At 39.7% G+C, this 6,919-nt stretch overlaps 1 pseudogene across 1 annotated transcript; it reads left to right on the top strand.

Annotated features, from left to right (window-relative positions):
• The first annotated feature begins 844 nt into the window (after positions 1-844).
• LOC116275916 lies at positions 845-6,864 on the top strand (annotated as a pseudogene). Its single transcript, XR_004185349.1, has 2 exons — positions 845-6,359; positions 6,463-6,864. The product of XR_004185349.1 is annotated as an immunoglobulin heavy variable 3-23-like (transcript).
• Positions 6,865-6,919: the final 55 nt, after the last annotated feature.

Here is a 6,919-nt window from a genome sequence, read left to right as displayed (position 1 = left end):
GATGAAAGAGTCTCTGGCAAAAAGTTTTCTTTTAACAAAAATCAGCTTAGAAACTAATTTTCTAATCACATACTGTTCAAAGAAATCACTTATAACGAAGTACAGCCTGAAAGATCAGGCTGTAAAACATAGATAAGCAGCTCTCGCAGAGAGGGTGTTTCTGGGTGTAATCTCCAAACTTCACATATACAGGATGGGTCCCAGTAAGAACAGTGGACCTTCGTGAGCACATTCATTTCTTTTTCCGGGGAAACACTAAGATAGGAAAGCTGGAAGCTTGCATGGGGTTTGGGATGCCAGCAACTGCAAGGAGGTACCTGGGACCAGGCACAGAAACTCCTCCTTCCCTTTTTAGCACATGCATGGTGGAAGGAGATAAGTACCATGGAGTAGACCAAGCGAAGTCCCCATCTGCATAAGAAAAGTATGATTTGGGGCTGCTAGAGTCTTTGCTCTATGCAGATGGCACACCTGCTCCTAACTATTTTTGCACCCTGTGTTGAAAATATACCCTCACCCCACGAGCACATTTATAAAAAATCCTTACATTTCACTGCAGCATGGCAACCCATTTGGGAAACCTCTCTGTGACAGAGAGGTTCCTTTTCCATTTACCCATTAAACTTATGCTCTAACCTCACCCTTTGTGTGTCTGTGCCCTTGATTTCCATGGCCATGAGACAAAGAACCTTGGGTGATATTCCAGAAAACAAGGCTGCTATACTGGAAAGTGATTTGGGGAAAGCCTTTCTATTCTATTCAAAGTCATTCCTTTGAGGCTCACCTGAGACAAATACATATCTGATTGCTTCCTCTTCAATATAATTTATGTAAAAATTAGGATTCACTGAGTCAGACTAAATTGTGTATTCAGTGGAAGGCTAATAAAGGACTCAAAAGAATGCAACCTATTGTTTCTTATCTACTTCTAACCTGGAAGCTCACATTTTGATTTGTCCTGCCTTACAGAAACAAAACAATGTACATTAGACATATATTGATTGATGTCTCATGTCTCTCTAAAATGTATAAAAGCAAGTTGTACATCAGTCACCTTGGCACATGTCTCGGGACTTCCTAAGGCTGGTCATGGGTGGGTTCTTAACTTTGGCAAAATAAATGTATTAGTCTGTTCTCCTGCTGCTAATAAAAACATAACCAAGACTGGGTAATTTATAAAGGAAAGAGGTTTTATTGACTCACAGTTTCACATGGCTTGGAATGTTTCACAATCATGTCAGAAAAGCAAGGGACATCTTACATAGTGGCAGACTAGAGAGAGCTTGCACAGGGGAATTCCCCTTTATAAAACCATCAGATCTAATGAGACTTATTCACTCTCATGAGAACAGCATGAGAAAGACCTGCCCCAATGATTCAATTACCTCTCACTGGGTCCTCCCAATGACACATGAGAATTGTGGGTCTACAATTCAAGATGAGATTTGCATGGGGACACAGACAAACCACGTTAATAAACTTCCTAAATTCACTGAGACCTGCCTCAGATATTTGTTGTTTACCCTACTAATGTACAGCCTTCAGAGTTACAAGGCCTGTGTCAGTTTTCCAGGATTGTTTCTCCTTTTTGTTGTTTGTTATTCCCTCCTTTATTTTTTATGTTTTACTTCTCTTTTTCTCCCACTGTTTTCTTATTAATCAGATGTGAGACTCCCAACATTTGAAAGATAAGTAACAATGAGCTGTACTAACAACATGGGATCTGCTAAGGAATAATTCATCCTACCCATGAAAGATAAAACAAAACAGCAGACCAGAAACTCATTGGCTTGTAAAATGCTTCCTCTGAAAGATTTTAAAAAGGAAAAAGTGGGGAAATATGGAAGGAAAATAAAAACTTGTGATCTCAATTCATTATATCATGAGGGGGAAACAACCTAAAGGATGATCCATGCAAGAAACTGATTTTCCTTTCATTCCGTAGAGAACAGCTAGAAATGAAAATTTAAATATTTTCACAGATAGTTACAATTTGTTTGTCATTGAAATATGTAGCGCAGGAGAACCACTTGATTTTCTATTTCCCTATATGCTTCTTTTTCATTACAACATGTAAATGTTCATATAATCCCCTTTACCCCTCTTTCCAGCTTTTTCCCTTTATATATTGAAAGCCATAAAAATCGTCTTTGGGGAGCAGCACTGAACACACAGTTTTTGTGATTACTTTTATTTTTCTCCCAGGCATGCCGTGAGTTTGGCAAAATTAATTTTAATTTGATTGACATCTCTCTCAGAAACCTTTGGTTTACACTAGGAAAAATCCAAAATCAGGAGCCAATTACTGTAAAACTCAGCCATACAACTGTGTGTGTATATGTGCGTGTGTGTGTGTGTGTACATGTGTGTTTTAATTTTTGTGAGCTTTGGGCCATGTAGTTCTCTCTGTGGAGATACCATTTGGTGTGATTTTGAATAGAGAATTCTAAAATAAATAAGAGGCTCCTAAGAATTCTCTTAAAGTTTCTGGACTTTCATTGTCAATGCATCTGACAGTCCCAGGAAAGAGACTCTAGTGGTTTCATAGAATCTGTGCTTGGGCTGTCACTGCAGTTTACTGGGTATAGTAATGACAAATCACTGTTTCAAGAGACAATTTTAAAATCATTAGATGCTGCTGAAAGAGCATTGTGAACAGGGGACAGCCCCTTCACTCTGGGAGAGCGACATTGGGAGAATATGCTCTGTAAGCCCAAACAGCACCCTCCCCTGCAGGGTGAGGGCAGAGCTGCAGGGCAGGCCCAAAACCCACTCAACACAGATGTCAGCCCTGGAGCTGCTGCAGAGGAGTCTGAGGAGTAAATTTTTCCAGCACCTGAATTACACTTATTTCAAAACAAAAATGCTATTAAAACGTTAAAATAAGTAATGTCCAGGCAAAGTAGCTTACACGTATAATCTGAGAAATTTGAGATGCTGAGGTGGGAAGATTATGTGAACCCAGGAGATTGAGATCATCCTGTGAAAAATAGTGAGGCTTCATCTTTATTTTTGATAATTAAAATAAAATAAAACATAAATAGCAAAAACTGCGATGTGTCTTTACATATCCCATCATACTTGGAGTATTTACCTAACACAATGAGTTGATGAGGATCCAGTTTGAAGGGAGAAAATTTTAGAATTTTCAGAAATCTTAGTAGTTGGAAGATGTAGAAGAAATAGAAGTTTGTCAACTCAATGTGTGCAAATATTGAGAGACACACTCATGCCAGGAGTTCAACTTGCAAAGGGCAAAACCGAAAAACGTTTGAGGTTGTTAATGTTCCATCTGAAGGTGCGAGCATTTTGAGGATTATGTCCTGTGAGAGTTTGTTTCTCTGTTAGAGGAGTTCTGTATCCATGAAGTTCTGGACATGCCAGGGACAAATATCAGTAAACAAACATCAGAACTTGAACCTCAGCTTCCCACTGTTGCATTCTCCATGTGTCATCTCTCTGTAATTTCTCATGATCGATCAGGTCTTTAGCTATGAAATATTCTGCCTAATTAACATGTAAATAGCTTGAAGTCTACAGAGTTAAATACGTATAGGGTTTTCTCTGTTTTTCCCAGTTGTTCCCTCCCACAGCTCCAATATTCTCCACTGTTTTCATCACCTTCTAGATCTGCTGCCATGCCCTGCAGATTAAGGATTTGATTCCATGACAGAGAGGAGGTGAATTTCGATGGAACTTTGGTGAGAACCTCGGTTTTTATCCCATTTCCTCTAGGGCTCCACCAGTACCTCTGGAATAATGGTTTCAGCGGTGATCCCCTGCAGGGTGAATCTTTGGTTCTGTAGTGCTGATGAGGGGGGTGGGTCTGAATGCAGTTCAGAAGTATGGGCTTACCTTCTCTCTCAGACAGACGCTTTGGGAAAGGAAGATTTTTCTGACTGTCCCCATTCTATGACAAAGGGATTCGATTGGATAGGAATGCTGACAAAAGAAAACCTTAAGCCAAATTAAGTTTAAAGGAGTTTAATTGAGCAATGCATGATTCGTGAATTAGGCAGCCACCAGAATTACAGCACATTCAAAGAGTCTTCAGGGCAGCCACGTGGTGGAGAAAGATTTATAGATTTTTGAAAATGATGTCGAGACATCAGAAGTGAGGAACAGAAACAGCTGGATTGGTTACAGGATGATGTTTGTCTCATTTAAACAGTTTGCACACTCGAGAGTGTATGAGTGGTTGAGCTGTGACTGCTGGAATTGGCCAAGTCTCAGCTATAGTTACAGGTGCACACTCCTAAGTTAGGTTTTCAATCTTGTCCACCTATTCAGGTAGGTTACAGTTTGTTCACAAGGAATAATAAGAAATAAATAAGAGGCTCCCAACACATGTTTGTAGCTTTATCTTGTAAGAGGCTACATTTCATATGGCAGCCTCGGCCTCAGTTTACCTGACACTATGGCTTTGTTTGTCTCTACAAGAACTTGTTTCTCCCAATGTTTCCTTGATTGTGAAAGGAAAATAAATCTTTGGGTGCCCCATATCACTAAGCCAAAGGGAAAAGTCAAGCTAAAAATGGTTTGGGGCAAACCCACCTCCCATTCTTTCCCTAAAATGACAGGTTCTCACGTTTTTAAAAGCTACACACCTCCTTCAAAATTTGACCACAAGGAAAATCCTTGTGGACCAAGGACAGACAGAGTGTTTTTTCTGCTCACGTAAGTCAAATGCGCATCTGATTGCTCCCTTTGCTCTATTGTTTCGCTAAGCCAGACTAAGCTTTATGTGACTATTCCTGTAAATTGTACATTCAGTTAAAGGCTAATCAAAAACTCAAAAGAATACAATCATTTGTCTCATACCTACCTATGACCTAGAAACTCTCCCCCCAACTTCAGTTTGTCCTGCCTTTTTGAACTAAATCAACATATATCTTACATGTATTAATTAATGTCTCATGTCTCCCTAAAGTGTGTAAAACCAAGCTGTGCCCCACAACCTTGGGCACATACGTCAGGACTCCCTGAGGCTGTGTCACGGGCATGTCCTTAATCCTGGAAAAATGAACTTCCTAAATCTATTGAGATTAGTCTCAGATACTCCTTGGTTTACAGGTTCATTTCTTATCTCATAACTTCAGTTATCTGAAATATTAAAGAAAAGTTACCAAATAGGGCATTCTTCTGTTTATCTGTTATTGTTGTTGCAAAAATAAATATATTTATAAAATTTATATATAATTTATCATTTTTGTACATTACCAAATTGAGTAGCAGATTTATTAGTAAGACCCAGTGTAATGAAAAAATCAAATATCAATTAGTATCTTAATAGAAAAACAAACTATGCTACATTTGTTTGCTGAAATGCTCCCCATTATTTATGAAAAATAAACACATACAGCATAAAATGGTTTAATTCTTAGTATTTCTATTGACAAAAATAAGCCAAATATATGAGTATATGCTATATTATTTTATTCTTATAAATTATAGAAAATAAAAACTAGTCCAAAGAAATGTGAAAACATCAGTAGTTTTATAAAGAAATGGTAGAAAAAGGGAAGGAGAATAATAAAAATAAATAAAAGATCAAGAGGAATGCTGAGGGGAGTTGACTTGTCATCTTGAAAACAGATTTTTTTTTCAAAGATTACTATTGCACAGGTTAAATATGTGAATTTTATCATCTGTCAATTCAAACTCGTAAAATTTATTACAAGTAAACAACTGAAACTTTAGACAAAAGAGGGATGATAGGAAGGAACAAATAGATTTGTTAAATGTCAGATACACCGAAAATTTATCTGTCTGACCACTAGATATCTCTGTAGTTTTTGGTAAATGCAGCAACTCTGTCCAAGAGTTGGTTCAGAGAGCAATGGAGGCCAGCTGTGAGGAGCATAGGCCCAGACACTAGGACTCACTGATGCCAGATGTCAGCCCTTAGACACATACCTAGACCCTCCATGTGTGGGTTCACTTTTACATCTGTAAATAAAGAATGCACTGATTCCTAAATAACATAATTTATACACATAGGTAAAAATAACAAAAAGTATGATAGTTGTTAAATGTTTACACAGAACAATATCACAATAAGACAGATTTTCCCCAAATGCAATCATTGCCATAAAAATCCCACAGGATGCTCTCATCTGCTCTGGGACCTGCCCTCTCCTCAGGTGTCCAACCCCAGAGCTTGCTATATAGTAGGAGATATGCAAATAGGTCCCTCCCTCTGCTAATGAAAACCAGCCCAGCCCTGACCCTGCAGCTCTGGGAGAGGAGCCCCAGCCTTGGGATTCCCAGGTGTTTTCATTCAGTGATTAGGACTGAACACACAGGACTCACCATGGAGTTTGTGCTGAGCTGGGTTTTCCTTGTTGCCATATTAGAAGGTGATTCATAGAGAACTAGAGATATTGAGTGTGAGTGGACGTGAATGACAGAAACAGTGAATATATGTGGCAATTTCTGATCATGGTGTCTCTGTGTTTGCAGGTGTCCAGTGTGAGGTGCAACTGGTGGAGTCTGGGGGAGGCTTGGTACAGCCTGGCGGGTCCCTAAGACTGTCCTGTGCAGCCTCTGGATTCACCTTCAGTAGCTATGCTATGCAGTGGGTTCACCAGGCTCCAGGGAAGGGTCTGGAGTGGGTATCAGCTATTGGTCCTGGTGGTGACACATACTATGCAGACACCGTGAAGGGCAGATTCACCATCTCCAGAGACAACGCCAAGAACTCCTTGTATCTTCAAATGAACAGCCTGAGAGCCGAGGACACGGCTGTGTATTACTGTGCAAGAGACACAGTGAGGGGAAATCAATGTGAGCCCAGACACAAACCTCCCTGCACGGATGCTGGAGGAAATCAGCTGCAGGGGGTGCTCAGGGGTCACTGATTAGCACCAACCCCAGAGGCAGGTGCACACTGAGGCTGATTTCCTGTCAGGATGTGGGA

Source organism: Papio anubis, chromosome 7, assembly GCF_008728515.1.
Source record: "Papio anubis isolate 15944 chromosome 7, Panubis1.0, whole genome shotgun sequence".
Classification (NCBI taxonomy): domain Eukaryota; kingdom Metazoa; phylum Chordata; class Mammalia; order Primates; family Cercopithecidae; genus Papio; species Papio anubis.
This window is presented reverse-complemented; position numbering and strand designations above follow the sequence as displayed.